The following is a 27,086-nucleotide window of genomic DNA, read 5'->3' as shown; positions in this document are numbered from 1 at the left end:
GATAGATATATAGATAGATAGATAGAATGATAGATAGTTAGAATGATAGATAGAATGATAGATAGATAGATAGAATGATAGATAGATGATAGAATGATAGAATGGTAGATAGATGATAGATAAACACACACACCCCTCATTGGTTCTGTGTCTCTAAAGAACTATGAGTAACATAGGAACTCATAGTCTACTGGGAAGTATACTGACTATGACTTCCTTTCATCATACTAAATTCACACTTGATGTGAAGGCACAAGAAAATGAAGGAAAGGACAATTTTTTCCCCAGACTTGTAAGCAAGAGTTTGTGTATCTGTGCTACGTGCATTTTTCCGAGAAAAGTGTCAAAGAATTTTGGCATCCCCCAAAACTCAAGGACCACTAAATATCCTGGTCTTGGATGGCCCTTCCAGTCTGATTTTCTGTAATGTAGTGTGACATAAAGCATCTCTGCGGTTTGTTTTGATCTCATTAACCAGAGGCCTAGAAGGTTTCTGGTGCTGATTCCGAATGAAACCACTGAGGAATGATAGACAGTGTCCTAAATCCAGAATCTGACATTTGTGGATCCAAACTCTATCTCTGCTGTTTACTCGCTCAATACCCCAGGACATGTCACTTAAACTCTCTGAGCCTCGATTTCCTCATCTGTCAAATGGAAATAATACCATCCCACAGAGTGGCTGTGAGTCTTAAACGAGGAGGCAAATGTGACTGATCAGCACAGAGCCTCACCCACAGAGATCACTCAGAAAATGTCCATTTATTAATTATTCACACAGCTACACTCAAGGTCTGAGAAGCCACCATCCTCAACTTGCAGGACTTCAGCGTAAGCCGACCAAGGTCAAGTTGCTTTCTTTTTAGTCACAGACACGCTGGCCTGCTGACTGGGTTTGGACCCAAGCCATAAGGAAAAGAGTACATAATGCACCTGCTCCTTTAAATCCAAACTCCTAAGAGAGGACAAATATTTTTCCCTTGTAGAGATAAGAGGATAATTATACCTCCCTCAAAAAATTGTCACAATGCCAGGACGCAAGTGCTTTGCAAATGCCTGTCTGTCCTTCCTCAAATCCTGAAGGCGAAAGAGCATGGAGGTCTGGAGCCTGGGGTCTGGAGTCAGATAATCCAACCTTGTAGTTCTGTCTGATGGCATCCTGGTCTTCAGGCCTTGGTTTGCCCCAGTATCAAGCAAGGTTGGTAAAATGAGGCATCTCGTAGTTTACAAGGATTTAATGAGACAAGTCATGCAAGGCCTAGGCTCCCTCTCTAGTAGGGATTGGGAGCAAGTCCTATTATTATTACCTTAACTTTTGCAGGGAAAGGTGGTCACTGCTGGCACCGAGTTCTTGCTGTAAATTTCTGCTTTGCCTAAGCACTTTTTTTTTAATCGATCTTTATTGGAGTATAATTACTTCACAATACTGTGTTAGTTTCTGCTGCACAACAAAGCGAATCAGCCATATGCATACACGTGTCCCCATATCCCCTCCCAAGATCCTGAGCCTCCCTCCCACCCTCCCTATCCCACCCCCACCAGGTCATCGCAAAGCATGGAGCCCATCTCCCTGTGCTATGCTGCTGCTTCCCACCAGCCAGCTATTTTACACTCGGTAATGTATGTACGACAATGCTACTCTCACTTCGCCCCAGCTTCCCCCTCCCACCCCGTGTCATCAAGTCCATTCTATGTCTGCCTCTTTATTCCTGCCCTGCAACTAGGTTCATCAGTACCGTTTTTTTTTAGATTCCGTATATATGTGTTAGCATACGGTATTTGTTTTTCTCTTTCTGACTTACTTCACTCTGTATGCCTAAACCCTTTTGAACAGGCATTCTCTCACCTGCCAGCAAAGAAGCCCTGGCAAATGTGTTTTGGAAATGTACTCTCTCACTTTACATTTTGGATCACTGTGCTGGGCGGGCAATTACCTCTCGTCCCCCTTTCCAGATGGGATATCTGAGGTCTGAGAGATGAAGCCACGTGCCCAGTGGGGCATGCTTAGGAAGCAGTGGAAGAGTTTTATCCTCTCCCGACATTTCTGCCTCATCTTGCTGACTGCATGGGGGTCAGAGGGTTGATATAGCAGTGAGGAAATTTGGCAAAAGCTTCTTAGTCAGGGGGTCACAGAGCAGGAGAAAGCATGGAATTTTGCCCCTAATTATGTCCTGTTTAACTTGGCCTTCCCTCTGGCCAACAAAGCTAAACTGTCAGCAGAGGTCTTGCCCTTGGGTAGCCATCAGGAATTCTGACTTCTAATTTGGGCTGATCACTTTGGACAAGTTGTCCAGCCTCCCTATTCTCATCTTCCCATTTATAAGTCTGAGATAATAATAGCTTCCCAGTGGCCTTTTTTTGAACAGGGTTACATCATTTGTTCTCCTTAATTTGCTTTGTTTGGGTAGGCAGGAAATTATTTTCAGCCAGCAGCCAGTAATTACTAATCATACTGACAATCTGTAAAAAAAAAAAAGAACTGCCAAATGTATTTCAAGACTAGACCTCTATCTGCTAATGAAACATTCCCCCGGGAGTGGGTTTCAGCTGACGTTCAGCCACTACTTGGCTGTGATTGGACCAGAATAGAAAGAGCACTGGACTGTTAGGGAGCCCCAGGTGAGGCTGGGAGACCCTGGAGAAGTCGTTTTACCTGAGTCTCCCATTGATTCTTCAACCATAAAATGAGGGAACTGGACTAAAAGACCTTAAGGGTCCTCTTCAGCAGAGCTGCTCTGACTCCACCTATAAAAATCATTTAATAAAAGTAGTTCTCAGTCACCCTGGTCCCTCCCAATCTGCACCCTTCCTACTCACCCTCCAGACAGCTACCACTGTGAATCTAATTGTGCCACCCGCTGTGTGAAACTCCTCTGATAGCAGAGGAAGGGGCATGAAGATCATGGTGTGTCCATGCAAATGTATAATAAGCAGTCATTTAAAATAAAACATAAAGAGGAGCTTTCAATAACATGGGGAAATGAAGAGCTTAATTTAGGTGAGAAAGGCAGGATACAAAATTATGCAATAATATGTCAATAATTAAAAATGCAGAAGACAAAGATTAGAAGGAAATGTCACAAGATGTGAACAGTGGTTAATTGACTCAGCCTACTAAGTAAGTGCCAGAGCTAGGACTCGAACCCAGGTCGCTGAGGGGAAGAGTATGTGCACAAGTTGTTAGAGAAGTAGCATGAATAATAAACATCCAGTACTTTGAAGAATTCAAAGACAGAAGTATCGGAATTGTGACGTGGGCCGAGAGACCCTATTTAGAGAAATCCTCATGGCTATCTATCATGTACTCTACCATGGATTATGATCGAAGAAAGTAAGTGAATGTATTTTTTCCAGATCATTCACTTTATTCCTTTCCTTCAGCGAAATTTGTTTACACATTAAGAAGCCACGTTTTGTTCATCCTTTAGGCTCATCCTCTAAATATCTGTAGAAGCTAAGCAATAAATCTTTGGCAACTTAAGCAGTGAATCATTTTGTTTGTTCCATGAGATTGTCATTAGAGGTACTAGATTTTTTTTTTTTTTTTTTTGAGGTACTAGGTTAAATAGCTAAATGACTTCATAATTCAGACAAAAATCCTGTCCTTTTTCTCTGGGCTGTATCACTGCCTTTGAAATTACACTATTTAAAAAAAAAAAAAAAGTAGGGCTTCCCTGGTGGCGCAGTGGTTGAGAGTCTGCCTGCCGATGCAGGGGACACGGGTTCGTGCCCCGGTCCTGGAAGATCCCATGTGCCACGGAGCGGCTGGGCCCGTGAGCCGTGGCCGCTAAGCCTGCGCGTCCGGAGCCTCTGCTCCGCAACGGGAGAGGCCGCAACAGTGAGAGGCCTGCATACCACACACACACACACACACACACACACACACACACACACACACACACAAAAGTTCATTTATGCTGGTCTTAGCAATTCAGGAACCCCAAGATGTTCCAGCATGCCAAACCTAACAACCTCCTCTCCCACTAATTACCCAGGGTTTTCTGGACACGGTCCTAATTGTCACACTCACTGATTGCAGACATGTGCCCCTAGCTGAGGCTCACTTCCTGAATAACAGGAGGTAATATAAACTAGATAAGTATAGCCCCAAGAGGTAGGTAAAAATCACTGGATGTATTATTTTCTTAAATAAAAGGGTCAGCTTTAAACAAACAAAAACTACCCTGTTTCTAAATGATGGTGTACCAGGCCACTGTCACTAGGAAAACAATTCCACCTAAATGATTGAGCAGGAACAATTCATTCATGTTAACCAGTATTCCATGGGGCAAATCTCAGAGAAAACATGTAAGACAAGACATCAGGCAGTATTTTCATGGAAACAATGCTGTGCTTGGAATTGGGAGTCCAGGATTAAAATCCCAAGTCCTTATATTTCCTCCATGGGTTTTTTTTGGGAGTTCCCAAGCATGCTTAATCTTCATTATTGCTGTCCAAAAACACAGGGCTAAAAGATCTAGCACTCCAGAAAATAAGGGGAATATAAAATTAAACATAGACGGGAAAGAATCAACAGCTCTTCTTACATATATATATATATATATATATATATATAATTTATTTATTTATTTTTTCAAATATAGGGCTCATGAGAGCACCGTGTTACCTATCATTGTAGACTATTAGTGCTGAGAGAGACCTCAGGGCTCATGAGTCAGGAGGTTTTCAACCTGGAGCAATGCACCTCTAGGGGTTCCATAGATACACAGCCTTCAAATGTGAGATGGACGTCTGCAGTCTTTGCCTTTCCAGTATGCATTGTCCCATCTCATGGAAACAATATCCTAACTTTGAGGGAGAAAACCACCCCCTTTCACTCTCCATGTGGTTCGAGTGGAGCCTGCCCTCGCCATGTTACAGTGACAGGCGTGTGGCCAGTACAGCCTCCATCCCTCTATCCACAGGGAAAACATCAGACCTGGGCTGGACTTTTGACAGAACCATGAGAAAAAGTTGTGCCCTTTATATTGGGGTTGCTCAACTGCTGGACTGTCAGCCTGAGTTGCTGATGGACATATTTGCCATCATCTGGGGAGACCCTTCCTGAAAAGAAAGTCAACAACTCAAACAGCAGTGTCAAAAGATAGAAAGAGATAGGTTCCTAATGGCATCCCTTGGGCTCCTGGATCCAGCCAAGCCTAAAGGTGAAGCTTCTCCAAAACTTTTGAGAACCACAGACCACGACATTGCCCTTTGGTATATACCAGTTTCAGGTGGGTCCCTGAACCAAAAGAACCCTGACCAATACATGAGATTTCATGAATTCCTTGAAATAGTATGCAAACTTTCTGTAAATATGCAGAGGTATATTTTCCTAGAGAGAGGATCAGTATTCACAATGAGTTCCTGAACTAAAAAGATTAAAACTGACCATTCACATTTTACAGTTGAGAAAGCAGAGACCCAAGTCACGAGTAACTTGCTTCACATCACACAACAAGTTGGTGACAGAACATAGACCAGAGTTCAGTTCTGCTGACTCATCATAACCCTACATCTTCCTCCTTACCAGTGGAGCCCACCTCTGACCACTCAGACTAATTAGGGAGCTGGTAACCATCACCATGTGCAGGCTTTCCCCTAGACCAAGTGAGTCAGATCATCTAGGGATGCAGATGTGAGCAGGTATTTTAAAAATCTCCCTGGAAGATTCTAATGTGCACTAAGGATGAGAAACTCCTGCCTTACAAAATGAAAACAATGAAGCATACACAACCCAATTTGTCCAATATTCATTAATAAACTTAAATAAATACCTTACTAACATAAAATTAAACATCTTCCTCTACTTATGCACTATGCTGGGTGTTAAGCTGCAAAATTGAAAAAGACAGAGGTCTTGCCCTCAGAACCACTTCATTTCTCATGCAAAAGAAAGTAAAAACCATCCATCAAGGAAAGGGGGTGGAGCGCTACTTTTCATCTGCAGCAGAATGGAATTCTTGGCAGCTCTGCCTTCAAGCTCTCAGCCACCTAACTCTTTCTTGGTCTCTCAAATTAAGTAAACAGTTCCTTTAGAAGATACAGTCAAGTGTTTGCATGTGTTTGAAACAGTTTCATTTAGGCAATGTAAGGCACCTGAGTATATTTACAAAAATTTCCTTTAAGGGTAGAGTTTTTCTGTGATCGAAGTTAAATTGCTATCAGCATAATATGCACTGATATATCTATAAGATGTTTTATGTAAGCCTCAAGGTAACCACAAAGCAAAAACCAGAAGATTTTCATGTAGATTCACAAAATATAAAGAGAAAAGAATGAAAGCCTAACACCACAGAAAATCATCAGTTCACAAAGGAAGGCAGCAAGAAAGGAAGAAATGAACAAGGAAACTACAAAATAGCCAGAAAACAATTAATAAGATAGCGTTAGTAAGCCCTTACCTATCAATAATTACTCTAAATGTAAATAGATTGACTTTTCCAATCAAAAAAGACACAGAGTGGATGGATGCATTAAAAAAAACAAAAAAACAAAAAACAGGACCTAGCTATATTCTGCCTACAAGAGACTTAGTTCAGCTTTAAGGACACACATAGGTTCAAAGTGAAGGGATGGAAAATAATATTTTATGCAAGTTGAAGTCAAAAAAGAGCAGGGATAGCTATGCTTATAGCAGACAAAACAGACTTTAAGCCAAAAACAGTAAAAAAGAGACAAGTTTATTATGTAATGATAAAGGAGTCAGTTCATCAAGATATATCACAAATACATATGCAGTCAACATCAAAGCACCTAAACATATTAAGCAAACACTAACATATCTGAGATCTATACACTAAAAACTACAAGACTTTGACGAAAGAAATTGAAAAAGATACAAATAAATGGAATGTTACCCCTTATTTATAGATCAAATAGTTAATACTGTTAAAATACCCATGCTACCCAAAGCCACATATAGATTAATAGAACCCCTATGAAAATTCAAATGGCATTTTTCACAGAAGTAGAAAAAACAATCCTAAAATTTGCATGGAACTATAAAAGAGCTTGACTAGCCAAAGCAATTCTGAGAAAGAAGAGCAAAGCTGGAGGCATCACACTTCCTGATTTCAAACTATACTGCAAAGCTATTGTAATCGAAATAGTATGGTACTGGCCTATCAACAGACACATAGCCCAATGGAACAGAATATAGAGCCTAGAAGTAAACCCTCACATATATGGTCAACTAATACTTGACACTAGAGCCAAGGATACTCATTAGGAAAAGGACAGGCCCTTCAATAAATAGTGCTGTAAAAAAAACTGGAAAACCACATGCAGAATGAAATTGGACCTGCATCTTACACCACGTGCAAAAATTAACTCAAAAAGGCTTAAAGACTAAGAACTCAAATAGTAAAATCCTAGGAAAAAAATAAAAGAACAGGAAAAAGTTCCTTGACATTGGTCTTTTTTGGATATGATACCAAAAGCACAAGTAACAAAAGCAAAAATTAATAAGTGGACGACATCAAACTGAAAAGCTTATTCACAGCACAAGAAACAATCAACATGGGCTTTCCTGGTGGCGCAGTGGTTAAGAATCCGCCCACCAGTGCAGGGGACACGGGTTCGAGCCCTGGTCTTGGAAGATCTCACATGCTGCAGAGCAACTAAGCCCGTGTGCTACAACTACTGAGCCTACGCTCTAGATCCCACGAACCACAACTACTGAGCCCATGTGCCACAACTACTGAAGCCCATGTGCCTAAAGCCCATGCTCTGCAAGAGAAGCCACTGCAATGAGAAGCCCGTGCACCACAACGAAGAGTAGCCCCCGCTCACCACAACTAGAGAAAGCCCGCGTGCAGCAACAAAGACCCAATGCAGCCAAACATAAATAAATAAATAATAATAATTAAAAAAAAAGACAATCAACAAAATGAAAAGATAACCTACAGAATGCGAGCAAATATTTGCAAACCTTATATCTCCTAAGCAGTTAATATCCAAAGCATATAAAGAGCTCATACAACTCAATAGTAAACAAAAAAATACGGTTAAGAAATGGGCAGAGGAACTGAGCAGACATTTTTCCAAAGAAGACATAAAATGTCCAACAAGTACATGAAAAGGTGCTCATGTCACGGGTCATCATGGAAATGCAAATCAAAACCACAATGAGATATCACCTCACACCTGTTAGAATGGCTATTATCAAAAAGAAAAAAGACAAATGTTGGTGAGGGTAGGGAGAAAAAGGAACACTTGTTCACTGTTAATGGGAATATAAACTGGTATAGCCACTATGGAAAACAGTATGGAGGTTCCTCAAAAACTAAAAATAGAACTACCATATGATCCAGCAAGCCCACTTCTGGATATATATCCACAGGAAGTGAAAACAGGTCCTTGAAGAGATATCCACATCCCTATGTTCATTGTAGCATTATTCACAATAGCCAAGATATGGAGACAACTTAAGCATCCATTGGTGGATGAACGGATCAAGAAGATGTGAGATATGTAACACATATATATATAGTTATAATTATATATTTATTATATATAGTTATACATATTATATATATTTATACCTACTATTTATACAGTTTTACACACACACACAAACACACATACAGTTGACCTTTGAATAACATGGGTTTGAACTATGCAAATCCACTTATACGCAGATTTTTGTTCAATAAATAGGTACAGTACTACACGATCCATGGTTGATTGAACCTGTGCATGCAGAACCATGGATACAGAGGGCAGACTACGGGACTTGAGCATCCTCAGACTTGGTATACGTGGGGGCTCCTGGAACCAATCCCTCATGGATATGAATGAATGACTGGAAATACAGATATAGATATATAGCTATAGGTATAGATAAATGGAATATTATTCAGCCTCAAGAAAGGAGGAAGTCCTACCATTTGCGACAACACAGGCGAAACTAGAGGGCGTTATGCTATGTCAGGCAGAGAAAGATAAAAACTGTATGATATCACTTTTATTTGGATTCTATAAAAGCCATACTCATAAAAACAGAAACTAGAGTGGTGGTTACCAAGCACTGGGGTGGGGAATGCTGGTCAAAGGGGTACAAACTTCTAGTTATAAGATGAATAAGTTCTGGGGAACTAATGTACAGCATGGTGATTATAGTTAATAATACTGTATTATATACTTGAAAGTTGCTCAGAGAATAGATTCTTAAATGTTCTCATCACAAAAAAGAAATGGTAATTATGTGCTGTGATGGTGGTGTCAGCTGACGCTAAGGGGAATAATCATTTTGCAACACATAAGGGTGTCAAATCAGCACATCAAATTACACAATGTTATATGTCAATTATATTTCAATAAAGCTGAAAAAAATGTTAAGAATTTTAAAATTCTCTTTAAAGAATGTGATATACAAGTAAGTTTACCCCTTGTGCTTTATCTAAAGACACCTACTGACTTTCACTAGATTTAATTTTACATCACCCTCTGGGAATTGTCCCACCCTACCTCCACTCCATTCTTCTCCCATTATAGGGACTTTAACTCAATAAGCATGTACTAATCAGCTCTCTCTTAGTCAGCTAAATCTTCCATAATAGAGTACCATAGACTGAGTGGTATAGACAACAGCCATCCCTTTTCTCGCAGTTCTGGGGATTGGAAGTCCAAGTTCCTGCTGAGAGCCATCTTCCTGGCTTTCAGAGAGTCACCTTCCTGCAGTGTTCTCACATGGTGTGAGGTGGGGCGGGGAACAAGGGAGAGAGGAGATGGAGGGGGAATGCAGGTGGGAAAGAGTGTCCTGGTGACTTTTCTTAGAAGGACACTCATCCTATCAGGTCAGGGGCCCACCCTTATGACCTCATTTAACCTTTTACTTCCTTAAAGTCCCCGTGTTCAAATACAGCCATCCTGGGTGTTAGGGCTTCAGCATATGAATTTGAGAGGGGACACAAACATTCAGTGCATAACAAGCTCCATGACCCAAGCTCTATGTGAGTGTCTAAGGCTGGAAAGGATGAAAAACAATATCAAAAAGAAAAAAACACAATCGAAAAATGGACAGAAGACCTGAATAGACATTTTCCCAAAGAATTCATGCAGATGGCCAACAGGCACATGAAAAGATGCTCAACATTACTAATCATCAGGGAAGTGCAAAGCAAAACCACAATGAGATATCACCTCACACTTGTCAGAATGACCACGATCAAAAGGACCACAAATAACAAGTGTTGGTGAGGATGTGGAGAAAAGGGAACCCTAGTGCATTGTTGGTGAGAATGTAAATTGGTTCAGCCACTATGGAAAACAGTGTGCAGCTTCCTCAAAAAAACAAAAGTAGAACTACCATATCATCTAGCAATTCCACTCCTAGGTATACATCAGAAGAAAATGAAAACACTAATTCAAAAGGGTACATGCACCCCATGTTTATAGCAACAATGTTACAATACCTAAAATATGGAAACAACCTAGGTGTCTGTCAACAAATGAATGGATAAAGAATATGTGATATACATATATGAATATTATTCAACCATAAAAATGAATGAAATTTTGCCATTTGCAACAATATGAAGGGACCTTGGGGGTATTAGGCTAAGCGAGATAAGTCAGACTGAGAAAGACAAACACTGTAGGTTATCATTCATATGTGGAATCTAAAACATAAAACAAACTAGTGACTATAACAAAACAGAAACATGGAGGGTGGTGGTGTGATGAATTGGGAGATTGGGATTGACATATATACACTAATATGTATAAAATGGATAACTAATAAGAACCTGCTGTATAAAAAAATAAATAAAATAAAATTCAAAAAAAAAGAAAGAAACAGACTCACAGATATAATGAACAAATTAATGGCTACCAGTGGAGACAGGGAAGGGAGGAGGGGCAAGATAGGGGTTGGGGATTAAGAGACACAAACTACTATGTATAAAACAAATAAGATACAAGGATATATCATACAGCACAGGGAATATAGCCAATATTTTATACTAACTTTAAATGGAATATAACCTATAAAAATTTTGAATCACTATATTGTACACATGAAACTAGTATAATATATCAACTATACCTCAATTTAAAAAAGAAAAAGGAAAAAGCACAGTTACTGCCCTCAAGGTGGTAATGGTCAAATGACGAGGGATCAATAAATACACATTTATTTCTAATGAAAGCAAACTGTGATAAATATTATAATTATAGTTATATCCCCACTTATTAAGTGTCTACCACATTCCAGGTACCATGCTAAACATTGTACATGCCTAATGGCATTCAGTCCTCACAGCAGCTGTTGATGACCTGCATTCCACAGGTAAGGAAACAGATTTGGACAAGTCTAGTCATTGGCCAACCCTCAGCTAGTTAGCGGCAGAGCCAGGATTGGCCCTGGGTTCTGTTAGCTCCAAACATGTAGTATCCCTGGCTGGAGTAAGGAAAGTGTCAGGAACCAGGAAAGCCAGGTTCATTCCTGGAGCCACATTTCTACCCACTAGCAATAAAAGGGGGGAAATCGAGAAACAAGATTCCTGCTCTTAAGGAGGTCAAGCCTAGAGGGGGAAGTCAAATGGCAATTTTAGAAAGTGTTAACTGCTTTAAATAAAAGAATTGAGGGACTTCCCTGGTGGCACAGTGGTTAAGAATCTGCCTGCTGATGCAGGGGACATGGGTTCGAGCCCTGGTCCGGGAAGATCCCACATGCCGCGGAACAACTAAGCCTGTGCGCCACAGCTACTGAGCTTGTTCTCTAGAGTCTGTGAGCCACAACTACTGAGCCCTCGTGCTGCAACTACTGAAGCCCATGTGCCTAGAGCCCATGCTCTGCAACAAGAGAAGCCACCGCAATGAGAGGCCCCCGCACCACAACAAAGAGTAGCCCCTGCTCGCCACAACTAGAGAACGCCTGCATGCAGAAATGAAGACCCAATGCAGCCAAAAATTAAAATTAATATTTTAAAAAAGAATTGATACCATAGAACACAGTATTAGGGAAAGCATAAGACATAGAATCCAGAGAAAGTGTTTTATTTCAAAATTGGCCCAGGTGGACAAAATTCAGACAAGGGATGTAGAAATTGGGAGGCGGGTGTCGCTCTGATAATACTGACACCTCACACTTGCAACCTTCTCCAGAGGCTCACCATTGGACACATTAGAGTCCCCTTACCTGGAGATGCACCACAGACAAGGATAAAAGACGCCCCACCCGCTCAACCCAAATGTAGACATTGTGCAACCCAAGCTGGGCCAGCACTTCCGTCGCACATGCTTCCTCCCATTGCATTTAATAAAGCCGCACGTGAGATGAAGTGACGCCACCTAAGCTATAATATGTGCTGGGAATTGGAATGCAGTTACAAATGTAGTATTTCTGGGGCCCCTGAATGTCTGAATCCTGCCCTGCCAATCACCCCTCCCCACTGTAGAGGTCCCAATAGATCTACAAGAAAGAGTGGCCACAAAGGAAATAAAATACCTTTCTGCTATTAGCTGGGCCGGCACCCAGCACCTGAACTCAGCATTCCCTGTTAAAGAGGAATTAAAACAAAAACATGTTAGACCACAGACTAAGTGTAGCCTCTTCCTCCCCAAAAATCCACATCCAAATTTTGACTTCTCCCACTGTCTCTTCCACATCTACGGAGCAAAAATGTGGGACAGGCACTATGTTCAACGTGGCTTAATTAATACTGGTTTTCTAAATGGAAGTAATAAAGTTTATGAATGAAGCTGCCTACCAGTCTTTTCTATTTGGTGCGGCTGTGTTGTCTGATACAGTAGCTATTAGCTACTTGGGGATATTTATATTTAAAATTAAATTAATTAAAATTAGATAAAAATTCAACTCTTCAGTCACACTAGCCACATTTCAAGTGCTCAACAGGGACTTCCCTGGTGGGGCAGTGGTTAAGAATCCGCCTGCCAATGCAGGGGACACGGGTTCGAGCCCTGGTCCGGGAAGATCCACATGCCGCGGAACGACTAAGCCCGCGAGCCACAACTACTGAGCCTGCGCTCTAGAGCCCGCGAGCCACAGCTACTGAAGCCCGCGCGCCTAGAGCCCATGCTCCACGAGGAGAGAAGCCACTGCGATGAGAAGCCCCATGCACCATAACAAAGAATAGCCCCCGTTCACCGCAATTACAGAAAGCCTGCGTGCAGCAATGAAGACCCAACGCAGCCAAAAATAAAATAACATTAAATAAATAAACAAAAAATAGCCAGGCACAAATGGCTGCCACATTGGACAGTGTGGATGTACAACATGCCTATCACTGCAGAAAGGTCCACTACACAATGTTGACCATGGAGGAAACAAGAGGACAAGAGACAGAAGAATGCCCTTAGGCAGGGCTCAGTTTATCTAACCAGCCCCTGGGGGATAAAAGGAAGTCAGAAAGAGAGACGTGAAAACCAGTCTACCACCTTCAACACACCGTGAACCCCCCAGCGATGGGCCCAGCCTAATCCGTGTTTCAGACTCTGACCAACAAACTCACATCACCCCCTCAAGGAGAAACACAGATGAGACAGCAGGGGAAAGGGTCCTCTCTGCTTTCAAGATGGGTATGGGAGACTCCTGTCAACCAAAAAAAATCAAATTAAAAAAAATGTGGTCTACAGCCTGGAGTAAGTCCACTTGCCATCCAGAATAAGTATGGAATCCCAGAGAAGGACTGATGGACCCAGTTAGGGTCAGGTGCCCCCCCTTGGATCAGTCACTCTAGCAGAGTTTGTAAGAACACGGCAGCCAAAGAGGTGGCTTTGTGATTGGAGCATGACTGCTACTGAGATACGCAGACAGAAAGGCAGGGGTCCACCGCACTGAGGACATAGCCCTCATTTCACTTCTCACTTCGTTTAGCCAATCCTGACTTGCTTCTTCCTGGTCTTGAGATTTTCGAGGGTAAGGAGCCCATTTCCTCTGCTATGCCCAGCACAGCACCTGCCTCACAGTTGCCTCTTCTTCTCAATAAATATTTAACTGAATGATGGAATTTATTGAGCCCTGTCTTGGACCAGGGACAGTGCTATGTGCTCTATATGTATTAACTCATTTAAGAATTACAGTAACGCTATGTGATGGATTTTATTCACCCTGTTTTTTAATTGAAAAGAACTGAGTCTCATCAAGTAACCTGCTCAACATCACACAACCAGTAAGTGATGGATGTGGAATTCAAACGCCCTTCTATAGGACTTCTCATGATGCTAAATATTTAAAATTAGTGAGCGAATGTTAGCATAACTGACATGATTAAATACCAAAAACTACTCACAGAATAATTGTTTTAAATTGTACCCTACTAAAAATCAGATAAGTATGAGGCCACGTTCAAGAGGACTTCTGAGTATGAAAATTGATGTCTGTTTTCTGTAAACGCAAACCCACATTCACACCGTATTTTAGGAGCAAAAACGTGGGCTGGCAGTATGTTAGACACAGCTTAATTAATAATGATATTCTAAATGGAAACAATGAAATTATAAATGAAGTTGCCTGCCAGCCTTTTCTACTTGGCACAGGCATCTATTCTTAGGCCCTTACCCATCTGCATTATATAGCTGACCTCTGAATGTCAGTGACTTACTGTCTATAATTGATGTACAATTAGCATCCAGGGTGCTCTGTAGCTTGCATTTCTCTGCTCAAGCCAGTAGCTAAAGAGTAAAAGCTAATTCTAACTTCCTCAGTTTCTTAGTTTCTAACCCAAATACTCTCAGTACTGCCTTCTCCCAACACTCTTCAACAAGCGATCTAAAATCTAGGCTGCTCACTAGTCCTAGAGCAGATCTTTCACATTCCTTCCTCTACAACTTTGCTCATACTGTTCCAGCAGTGGTATTGCTTTCTCACCTCACCTAGGACTCACTTAGCCCTTTGTTTTCTTCAAGGACCAATGAAACCCACACAAAGTGAATATGAGTAGTTTAAATATTCCTCTGCTACCACTGTCCTAGGAGACGTTTAATATTTGACATAGGAAGTGCCAAGGTGCTGCAAATTGGGAGCTCCATGTTCAACCTGAGCTTTGTACCAGTCCGTTTTTGCTGTGTAACAAATATGAACAAAAATCTCTGCATCATATGACAGTACGCTTACACATCTACAGGCATTTGGAGTTCTGTTGATCTAGGCAGAGCTTCTTCAGGTTTAGCCCCAAGTGCAAGTTGAGTCCAGGTGTGCTCCCCGTGTTCTTCATCCTCCTTCATGTAGGCACTTCCTAAGGCACGTTATTCTCATGGTAAAAGGCAGGAGCACTAGTAAGCCCAACCACCTAAGCATAGTTCAAGCTTCTGTTCACAACACATCTGTTAACATCCTATTTGCCAAAGCTAATCACGTGGCAAGGTCAAAGTCAGGGAGTAGAGACAGTACTTTCCTCTCGTGGGGGTAGAGGGAAGGGAGTGAATATTGCTGCACAATAAATAATCTCTACAGACACTAATGCATTTAAAATATCCCTTTTGCCATAGCAGCCTGTAGAATGCAAATAAAGAGGCAGAAAACATGCCTAGAGCATTTAGATGACACAGAAACAGAGGAGAGCTGCAGTGCACAGAGCCTCTCCTCAGGTAACGAGTAAAGAAGACGGAGCACTTGGGAGGGCATGGGGGAGGCAATAACATCTTCTCAGTGAGAATGTGTTATTGTGGAATTCCCTGGTGGTCCAGTGGTTAGGACTCAGTGCTTTCACTGCCATGGCCCAGGTTCAATCTTTGGTTGGGGAACCAAGATCCCACAAGCCATGGAGTGCAGCCAAAAATAAATAAAGAATGTGTTATTGGCAGGGACTCAGAGGGAACTCCGCTCTGGTGTCATCATACACAGTTGATGGGGACATGAGCTGATGGAAACATTATATAGGGAAATTTGTCAGTATATCTCACAGTTAGTGAATGCACACACCCTTTGCATTCCTAAACCTAAAGCTAACCCTACAAGGTACGCGCAGATTATACTCATTTGTTTTTTATAGCAAAAAAAAAATTAATAAAAATAAACAAGAGCAGAAAAGAAAGAGTGAAAACAAATGGAGTATCCATCTCTAAAGGCCTGGTTAAGTAAGTTATGGTACATCCATACGGAATGTAATAAAGCCGTTAAAAAGAATAAGCTAAATCTATACATGCTAATTCATTCATTAAAAAAAAAGACTGTGTGTCCACTACATGCCAAATCCTGTTCTTGGCACTGGAGACACAGCAGAAAATGAGCAGGGTCTCTCTTCTCAAGCAGAAAGAGTGGTGGGAGAGAATTAATAAGCCAACAAGTAAATAAGATAATCTCAGGAAGTGATAAATACTATGTGAAAATACAGCAGGATGATGTGCTAAAGGGAGCCTGGGAGAGAGAACACCTTTGAGGGGTGTCTGTGGAATGCCTCTCTGAGCAAGTGATGTCTGAGCTGAGACCTGAAGGACAGGGGGCCAAACCTTTCTTGAAGAACATGAAGATCTAGGAGGTGAACACTCTAGGGAGAGGAAACAGCAAGGGCAAAGGCCGTGAGGTGGGAATGAGTTTGGTTTATTCAAGGAAAGGACCAAATGCCAACATCATTAGAACAGAGTAAGTGGGGAGAACAGTGGTACAAGATGAGGTTGGAGAAATACTAGGAGACCTGTCTTTCTTCTGTCCTACACATTATATTTTTGTCCCCAGTTTCTCCATCTATAAAATTGTAAAATGGAGTTGCTAACCAGTGACAGCTTTTTTTTTTTTTTTTTTTTTTTTTTTTGGCTGCATTGGGTCTTCATTGCTGCATGAGGGCTTTCTCTAGTTATGATGAGCTGTGGCTACTCTTCGTCACAGTGTGCGGGCTTCTCACCGTGGTGGCTTCTCTTGTTGCAGAGCACGGGCTCTAGGTGCTCGGGATTCAGTAGTTGTGACACACAGGCTCAGTAGTTGTGGCTCGCGGGCTCTAGAGTGCAGGCTCAGTAGCTGTGGCGCACGAATTTACTTGCTCCAAGGCATGTGGGATCTTCCCAGACCAGGGCTCAAACCCGTGTCCCCTGCCTACATTGGCAGGAGGATTCTTAACCACTGTGCCACCAGGGAAACCCTCATTGACAGCTTTTATCTGCTAGGGTCTCGGCAAGAAGTCTGTGCAGAACGCGGGATAGGCGCTAACATTCCCCACTTTAAAGGTGAGGAAACCAAGACTCAAAAGATGACCTTGCCCCAAATCACACATTTTGATCAACAGAATCAGGACTCAAATTCACCTCTCCTGATTGTTATCCCAGTGCCCTTTCCATTACATTATAACCTCCTTCACCTCATTTGTGTATTCCAGTAATAGCAACCACAAATTTTGAGACAAGTCTTTATAACCTCCAATTCTTTTTTTTTTTTTTTTTTTTGCGGTACACGGGCCTCTCACTGTTGAGGCCTCTCCCATTGCGGAGCACAGGCTCCGCGGCCATGGCTCACGGGCCCAGCTGCTCTGCGGCATGTGGGATCCTCCTGGACCGGGGCACGAACCAGCGTCCCCTGCATCGGCAGGCGGACTCTCAACCACTGTGCCACCAGGGAAGCCCCTCCAATTCTTTTTAAGAGAGATTTAGCCCCAGTGTTGTAGATAAATTGAGTTTTCCAGCTGCAGCATGGAGCCACCCAAGGGTTCATGAGTTTTATTTTCAATATAGTTTGCTGTTTACATATTTATCTCTCCTACCAAAGTGTGAGATGTCAACATGCTGGAATGATCCATGCTATAGAACGTCGGTAGGCAGAGAAGTTGTGGATGAAAGATAGGGTGAGGGGCAAAAACCGTGCCCATGTTACACATTGAAGGTCACCCAGCTTGTAAATTATGAGACCAGGATTTGAGCTAATATGTATCCAAGTCAAAGTGGGTGCTCTTGGGACTTCCCTGGTGGTCCAGTAGTTAAGACTCTGAGCTTCCAGTGCAGGGGGCGCGGGTTCGATCCCTGGTCAGGGAACTAAGATCTCACATGTGTGGTGCATTCACAAAAAAAAAAAAAAAAAAAAAAGTGGGTGCTCTTTCCAATAATTGGGACCATGTGTGCGAAGGATCAAGCAGGGGCCTGACATGTGGTAATAGCTCAATTAACTGTAGCAGCTATTACTGTATCACATGTGTTCTTAGAAGGCGCTCTCCCTAGTCAGCAGTCATCCCGTCTAACGATGGCAAAGCCTCCACCCGGAGATGCTCGAGATTTAAAACATCACGTTGTGGGGGCTTCCCTGGTGGCGCAGTGGTTGAGAGTCCGCCTGCCGATGCAGGGGACGTGGGTTCGTGCCCCGGTCCAGGAGGATCCCACATGCCACGGAGCAGCTGGGCCCGTGAGCCATGGCCGCTGAGCCTGCGCGTCCGGAGCCTGTGCTCCGCAACGGGAGAGGCCACAACAGTGAGAGGCCCGCATACCGCAAAAAAAAAAAAAAGATCACGTTGTGAGGACGCCAGATGATTCCCGTGTCGTGAATCTTCCCTCCGTAATTCACACAAAAGCCTGACAGTCTCGCTTCATTTCTCAGAACAGAATCTGCTGGGGACTGAAAGATTAATCAGACTTCATTAATTCCGCAAAATAAACCATGGCATGTTTACCCACGCGCTCAGAGGCGTTATCATAAATCACCAAACTTAAAGCTCACCTGTCTGAGCAGAGGCTTGGCCTGCACTCGGGCCCTGGGAGCAGAAGGTCATGGCATCAGTGGCTTTTCCCAGTGGCTTCATGTCTTCCCGAGCTTTCATGTGACCAGCAGGATTGCTGCATGGTGCTCCAGTTTGATCATTAACAGAGTCATGACCATTCGCCCAGCAGTTGAGAAGGGGCTCTAGAGCTGTGTGTATTTTAGCTCAGAATAAGAGACTAAACTACACTGAGAGGAGATTAGGAGCTTGAGAGGCAGTGATTTGTTTTTTCAAGCCATAGCTTCATAAGGCCAAAGTCTGAATAGGCCTTCCAGATCCGGAAAGGATTAATAATGTGTCCAAGGTCACACAAGCCATTAACGGCAGATCTGGACCCAGAGCTCAGGACTCCTGATTTTCAGTCTGGCTCTCTTTCCACTTCAATGCATATGCCTACAGGCTTGGGGGAGATTAGAATACATTCCAAAATATTTACTCCCTCCTGGGACAAGCGTACTGCATACCTTGGTCTTCCGCACATGACTTTCTTTGGCCTTCGAATAGAAGCAGACCTACTGCAAGCAGGGGTGGGAATGTGCTTGAGGGGTGGGTCATGAGACCCTCACAAGCTCATGGGTCCAAGGAAGATGAGAGACTTGTGGGGGCAGACCTTGCCCCAGCTTAGAGGCACCCAGTCGTTCCCAGCCTAGATCAGCCAGTCCCCAGATGATGCACAGACACAGGAGGGAAATGGATGCCTATCCCTGAGATTCTTTTGTGGTTGCATATTATGCAACAATATGGCTGATTCAAGGCTCATCCTGCAAACAAATGCATTATTCCTGTGATGCAGAATGATGCATTAGAAGGATCCTGAACTTTGACAGAATTCATTTGAATCTTTTATTTTTTAAGACTTTTTTGATGTGGACCATTTTTAAAGTCTTTATTGAATTTGTTACAATGTTGTTTTTGCGTACCGCAAAAAAAAAAAGCAACATTGTAACAAATTCAATAAAGAATTTAAAAATGGTCCACATCAATAAAAAAAGTCTTTAAAAAAAAAACACACAAAAACTCTCTGAACCCAAAGCAACCTACAGATTCAATGCAATCCCTATCAAACTACCACCGGCATTTTTCACAGAACTAGAACAAAAAATTTCACAATTTGTATGGAAACACAAAAGACCCCGAATAGCCAAAGCAATCTTGAGAATGAAAAACGGAGCTGGAGGAATCAGGCTCCCTGACTTCAGACTATACTACAAAGCTACAGTAATCAAGACAGTATGGTACTGGCACAAAAACAGAAAGGTAGATCAATGGAACAGGATAGAAAGCCCAGAGATAAACCCACGCACATATGGTCACCTTATCTTTGATAAAGGAGGCAGGAATGTACAGTGGAGAAAGGACAGCCTCTTCAATAAGTGGCGCTGGGAAAACTGGACAGGTACATGTAAAAGTATGAGATTAGATTACTCCCTAACAACATAAACAAAAGTAAGCTCAAAATGGATTAAAGACCTAAATGTAAGGCCAGAAACTATCAAACTCTTAGAGGAAAACATAGGCAGAACACTTTATGACATAAATCACAGCAAGATCCTTTTTGACCCACCTCCTAGAGAAATGGAAATAAAAACAAAAATAAACAAATGGGACCTAATGAAACTTCAAAGCTTTTGCACAGCAAAGGAAACAATAAACAAGAACAAAAGACAACCCCCAGAATGGGAGAAAATATTTGCAAATGAAGCAACTGACAAAGGATTAATTTCCAAAATTTACAAGCAGCTCATACAGCTCAATAACAAAAAAACAAACAACCCAATCCAAAAATGGGCAGAAGACCTAAATAGACACTTATCCAAAGAAGATATACAGACTGACAACAAACACATGAAAGAATGCTCAACATCATTAATCATTAGAGAAATGCAAATCAAAACTACAATGAGATATCATCTCATACCAGTCAGAATGGCCATCATCAAAAAATCTAGAAACAATAAATGCTGGAGAGGGTGTGAAGAAAAGGGAACCCTCTTGCACTGTTGGTGGGAATGTAAATTGATACAGCCACTATGGAGAACAGTATGGAGGTTCCTTAAAAAACTACAAATAGAACTACCATATGACCCAGCAATCCCACTACTGGGCATATACCCTGAGAAAACCATAATTCAAAAAGAGTCATGTACCAAAATGTTCATTGCAGCTCTATTTACCATAACCCGGAGATGGAAACAACCTAAGTGCCCATCATCAGATGAATGGATAAAGAAGATGTGGCACATATATACAATGGAATATTACTTAGCCATAAAAAGAAATGAAATTGAGCTATTTGTAAGGAGGTGGATAGACCTAGAGTCTGTCATACAGAGTGAAGTAAGTCAGAAAGAGAAAGACAAATACCGTATGCTAACACATATATATGGAATTTAAGAAAAAAAATGTCATGAAGGGCTTCCCTGGTGGCGCAGTGGTTGAGAATCTGCCTGCTAATGCAGGGGACACGGGTTCAAGCCCTGGTCTGGGAGGATCCCACATGCCATGGAGCAACTAGGCCCGTGAGCCACAACTACTGAGGCTGCGCGTCTGGAGCCTGTGCTCTGCAACAAGAGAGGCCGCGATAGTGAGAGGCCCGCGCACTGCGATGAAGAGTGGCCCCCGCTTGCCACAACTAGAGAAAGTCCTCGCACAGAAACGAAGACCCAACACAGCCAAAAGTAAATAAATAAATAATAAAATTAAAAAAAAAATGTCATGAAGAACCTAGGGGTAAGACAGGAATAAAGACACAGACCTACTAGAGAACGGACTTGAGGATATGGGGTGGGGTAAGGGTGAGCTGTGACGAAGCGAGAGAGAAGGCATGGACATATATACACTACAAAACGTAAGGCAGATAGCTAGTGGGAAGCAGCCGCATAGCACAGGGAGATCAGCTCAGTGCTTTGTGACCGCCTGGAGGGGTGGGATAGGGAGGGTGGGAGGGAGGGAGAAGCAAGAGGGAAGAGATATGGGAACATATGTATATGTATAACTGATTCACTTTGTTATAAAGCAGAAACTAACACACCATTTTAAAGCAATTATACCCCAATAAAGATGTTAAAAAAGAAAACGAAACTGGCCCATGTACCCTTTGGACAATACAACTTTCCTCAAGGCAAGCTAGAGCCACCAGGCTTTTTGGTCTAAGGAGTTTTGTGTACATAAAAAAACAAAAAAAAACTCTCTGAGACTCGATTTCCTGAACTCTAAAATTAAAGTAATAATACTTACCTATAAGGAGATGCTATGGACTGAATTTTCACCCTCAAAATTCATATACTGAAGCCCTAAACCACTGCTCACCAACACAGTGCCTATATATGGAGATGGGGCCTACAAGGAGGTAATCAAGGTTAAATGAGGTCATAAGGGTAGGGCCCTGATGTGATAGGATTAGTGTCCTTATAAGAAGAGATACCAAATACCAAAGCACAATCTATCTCCTCTTTCTCTTTCTCTCGCAGTCTGCAAGCCAGGATGAGATTCTCACCTGCAACCAAATGTTGTTGTTTAAGCCACCCAGTCTATAGTGTTTTGTTACAGTAGCCTGAACAGATAAACAAGAGGATGATCAGACCTAGAAATTCAGAATTTAAAGTTAACTGCCTAGCACATAGTGGGATTCAGATCACAAACCTCTAGCTGGAGAGTTGGGGGAAGAGATTGAATGTGACTACATTGAAAAATCAGTAATGTCAGAAATGCATTCTCCTCTAATGTTGTCATAAAACCCTGATTTTTATCTGGGTACATGGCACCCAACATAAAAGCTGTATTTCCTAGATTTTTTTGCAACTAGTGATGCTGAAAACTCAGCCTCTGTGCACGGGTGCCGGATCAAATCTCAGAAAGAAGAGTTTTGGGTGAAGTAGAAAAGGATAGCTTTATTGCTTTGCCAGCCAAAGGGGGACACAGCAGGTTCCTGTCTCAAAAAACTATGTGTCCCAACCCAGGAGGATTTGATGAGTTTTATAAGAATACTTCAAGGGTGGGGTTGCTGACAAGATGAGGGTGTATGCAGGGTCTCAGGTGGTTGGTCTCCTAATCTTGATGAGCTTCTCTGGTCCCTTTAATCTCGCCTCAGGTGGTCTCTTGGCTGCTCCTCCCTTGATTAGCAACTGTTTGAATAGCCCTTTGGAACTCAAGGAAGGTCATGGAGGCAGGAGTCTGGCCTACAAGATACGCGGGCCAAAAACAAAGCTTCCGTGCCCAGGAGCCCAAAGTTACCCACCCTCCCACTGATTTCACTAGTGTGATTTAACTATATGACTAAGTGCTTCTCAAGAAGATATAAGTGGAAGTGCCATGGACAACTTCTGGAACATGTCCTTAAAAAGAGGGGACATCCTCATTCTTACTGACTTGAATGTGGACACAATGGCTGGAGCTCAAGCAACCATTTTGGAATAGGAAACCGCGTGCCTGTACAGCAGAAAGGAGACAGAAGAAGCCTAGGTTCTGACACCATAGTACCAGCCCTGGACCACATGCCTATGAATTTCCTTAACATAAGAGAAAATAAACCACTAACTTGATTAAGCCACTATTTAGGGCAGCCCTATTCAGCACTATTTCTCTGCAAATCCTCAGTCCCCACTACAGAGCTGCTCTGAGGCCCAGGAATCTGTGTTTCAACAAGCTCTCCAGGTGATTCACATACTCAGTAAGCTTGAGAGGCACTGATTTAGAGTTTTCCACCACATATGCCTAACCTGATAACTGATAGAGTAGTCCTAAATTGCAGGTTCTGTCAAGGACTTGGTGAAAGTTTAAAAGGCAGATGACATAAAGCCAGGAGAGATGGTGAAGGCAATAACGGGCAATGTCAAGCTTTAAAATGATTTTGACGGAGTGGAACGCTGCACCAAAGCCAAGAAGATGAACGTAATAGGGATATAAAAAAAGCAAATCTAAACATTCTTTTTTTATTGAAGGAAATAGAAAATGTTCTATCTTTGACTTCGTAAATTAAAAAGAAGAAATGTAAAATTACATATTTTAAAATACAGCAGGGGCTTCCCTGGTGGGGCAGTGGTTAAGAATCTGCCTGCCAATGCAGGGGACACGGGTTCGAGCCCTGGTCTGGGAAGATCCCACATGCTGCGGAGCAACTAAGCCCGTGAGCCACAACTACTGAGCCTGCGCATCTGGAGCCTGTGCTGCACAACGGGAGAGGCCACAACAGTGAGAGGCCCGCGCACCGCGATGAAGAGTGGCCCCAGCTCGCCGCAACTGGAGAAAGCCCTCGCACAGAAACGAAGACCCAACACAGACAAAAGTAAATAATTAATTGATTTTAAAAAATACAGCAAATAATGCTATAAATCAATGCCAATTATGGCTAGTGAAAGGAACAAGGGAAGGAAAGACGATCCAGAGAGGGAATGAGAACAAAATCCGACATAATGAGGAGATACAGTCAAGGACAGACAGGAAGAGAATTGGGGCCCAAGTTCAGCATCACTCTGTAGATGCTCAGATGATCTTCGCAGCTGGAGGTAATCATGATAATGCATCAGATTATATTAAAACTTACTATGTGCCAGGCACTGTATTGTGTGAATTGTGCAAATGTATCCTCTCAGGAACTCTATGAGATAAGATCTATTATTATCATATTGTTTCTCTGATGCAGGAACTGAAGCACAGAGAGGCTGAGTGATTTTCCAATGGCCACACAGCTAGCACAATGCAGAAGCAGGATAGGAACGCAGGTGACTAGGTTTTGGGACTGTGACCCTCAGCCCCCCCGGTGTACTCTACCCTTTGGTGCTGCCCCACTCTCATTACTGATCAGTTTCTATCCATTGATAGCCTGGCATAAAAATAAGGAAATCCATTACCTCCTGTAACTGTAAACCCAGAGATTGAATGAGGATCCAGATGCAGTATGGTTATCAGCGCAAAGATGGCATCACAGATGCAAGCTGTTTCCATTCCTCTGTGCTACTGTCCTCAGCACCTGGGTTCATTCTAAGGCTGGTTCCCCTCATAGCTCCAAGATGGCAGCCAACAGTCCTGAAGCTTTGTGCTTTCTTTTCATGGCCATTCCCCAAGCATGGAATATACTGGAATATATACACTTAAATTCAGTTTATTGTACCAATGAAGGCAAATGACCGTCCTTAGACAACAGAGGTCATCAGTGGGAATGCTACACACTGACTGGGATAGATAACTCCCTGCAGTCAGAGATGGGCTCACCAAATCAGCGCTCTGCATTACCCAGGAGCTCCGCTCTTAGTTTTTGTGATTCTCTCTTTTCTTTTCTAAAGCAAATCAAGTTTGTTTGTTTGAATTCTGGCAAAATAATAAATACTGAGAAAATCATAAAATATTCATTAGAAAGCACCTTGGGTATAAAACAATACACCCCTCTTTCCAGCCCTTCAACAGCCTTCCTGTTCGTCAGCGGCATCATAGGAGAAGGTGCTTTGGGGCAATAACCCTCCTGCTTTCCTTTGACAGGTAAAATCATATTCTGTCAGGAGGGGCCAGCATGAGGTAGTGGTGGTAGCAGGTACTTTTGGAGGAGACCTGTCCAGTATATACTGAATGTCTAGACACCAAGAATAATGTCTCATGCTTTATTATTTAGTTATGTTAATCATTACAAGGAGACGATATTATCCCCATTTTATAGATGAGAGAACCACGGCCCAGAATTTTTTTGTGTGCAATTTGCTCAGTGCCATTCAGCTTGTCAAGTGGCAGAGGTAGATTTCAAACTCAACTCTATATGATTCTATAACCCAAGTTCTTTCCATTCCACCACACAGACCCAATACAGGATCATTTTCATTTGCTGAAATTATTAGCATTGAATCTTTTAACTGAGATTTCTTGGCTACTTCTTACCTGCTCTCTGGCCCGTGTTAGTCGAAAGAACTAGTCTACCTTGCTAAATGTTTTATGTATACAATCTCAGTTTATCCTGCCAACAACCCTGTAATGCAGTTTATTATGGAGAATGCTCTTAGCTGCAAGTAGTAGACTCCAAAATCAAACGTCATGTGCCTATGGCCACATCCCCAATTCTTTTCTAGTTATGGTTCTCTCTAGACTTAATTGCAGGTATTTTGAGTTTATTTTTCTTCAGTGGGAGAACCATAATTGGTGCCACCTTCATCAGTTCAGAGGTTTTCATAGAGGGACCACACCTTCTGTTGATCCTTGGTACAAGGCTGAATTTTAATCAGCCTTTGTCACTTAAAGTCCTCAGTGTTATCTTTTGTATGGAAATCAGAATCAATTACGTTCTCCTCTGAGCCCTCAAATTTCTGGACAATTTCTACTCCCTTCAATCTCTCCACAATGTACAATTTTTTCCTAAACTCAACTTTTTCGTATAATATTTCATCCCATGCAGACCGTAGCATCCCAGGCATGCCAGTAACATTCCGTTTCATAACCTCTTTGTCTAAAGCCACAAGGTCATTCAGTACATATCTGTCCTCCCAGTGAGCACAGGTGAGAGTTTTACCAAATGTATTGCCACTAGATAACATGAGTTGCTGTTTTTCCATCCTTCAATGCATACTTTTTTTGCTTCCCACTCCCAAGCCCCAGAGTTAATGCCCCACGACTTAGGTTTTCCACTCTGGCAGCCTCAATTATAAGTCCCAATTGCTGTATCCATCAGCTCAGCCTCAGTAATGCCAGAGTAACAACAAGACCCAGATCTTTATAACGGGAAAGCTGTATCCCTTGCTTACGTCTATGTCCTCTACAGGTTGGCTGTGATTTTGCTCCACATCCTCTTTATTCTAGGACTCAGATTGTAGGCACAGACACTATGTGGGACGTGCCAGCTTGTGGCAGAGGAAAAACAAAATGGGCACACTCTCCTCTGCTTAGACATGGCACACGTACTTCCGGTCACATTCCATTGACCAAAGCAAGTCATGTAGTCAAGCCTGACTGCAGTAGGTGAAAAATATTGTCCTCTCACAGGGAAAGGCAGTATACAGACCCACAGGGAAGACAACAGATATTTTTGAGCAAATAATACAGTCTAGTCAGTAGCGTGCTGGTAAACGTTTAACTGCCTCTTGGGGAATAAAAGTCCTGATTTGTAGCATTTGCCAATTTACATGGGGTAAATACTCCCACAAAGGCTGATTTCAAAATACCACTGAGACCTCACTAAATGCAGAATGAGGAAGCATTGTATGCAGTCAGCTTTGTCAACAAGTACCAGCAGGCTACAGCACAGCAATGAATCTACCCCCACTTTAATTAAGTCAGTTACAGTTGGGCCTCCAGACCTCCGTATCCACAGGTTCCGAATCCGTGAATTAAACCAACCACAGGTTGAAAATATTTTGAAAAAAAAAAAATCCAGAAAGTTCCAAAAGGCTAAAGTTGAATCTGCCATGCAGGACACTATTTACATAGTGTTTACATTGTATTTGCAACTGTTTACATAGCATTTACATT

At 42.3% G+C, this 27,086-nt stretch overlaps 1 long non-coding RNA gene across 4 annotated transcripts in view; it reads right to left on the bottom strand.

Annotated features, from left to right (window-relative positions):
• Positions 1–27,086, bottom strand: part of LOC132413289 (uncharacterized) — a 445,109-nt gene that overhangs the window by 411,048 nt on the left and 6,975 nt on the right. Inside the window, exon 1 of one of the 4 annotated variants that reach the window (XR_009516684.1) lies at positions 24,491–24,711. The exons of 2 other annotated variants lie outside the window; for them this stretch is intronic. This is a non-coding gene — a long non-coding RNA (uncharacterized lncRNA). Of the gene's footprint in view, positions 1–18,601; positions 18,912–24,490; positions 24,712–27,086 lie in introns of those variants that run through there. One more of the 4 variants, XR_009516686.1, reaches the window with a different exon arrangement.

This window comes from Delphinus delphis, chromosome 17, assembly GCF_949987515.2.
Source record: "Delphinus delphis chromosome 17, mDelDel1.2, whole genome shotgun sequence".
Taxonomy (NCBI): Eukaryota; Metazoa; Chordata; class Mammalia; order Artiodactyla; family Delphinidae; genus Delphinus; species Delphinus delphis.
The sequence above is the reverse complement of the archived record's forward strand: the minus strand, read 5'-3'. Positions and strand labels throughout refer to the sequence as shown.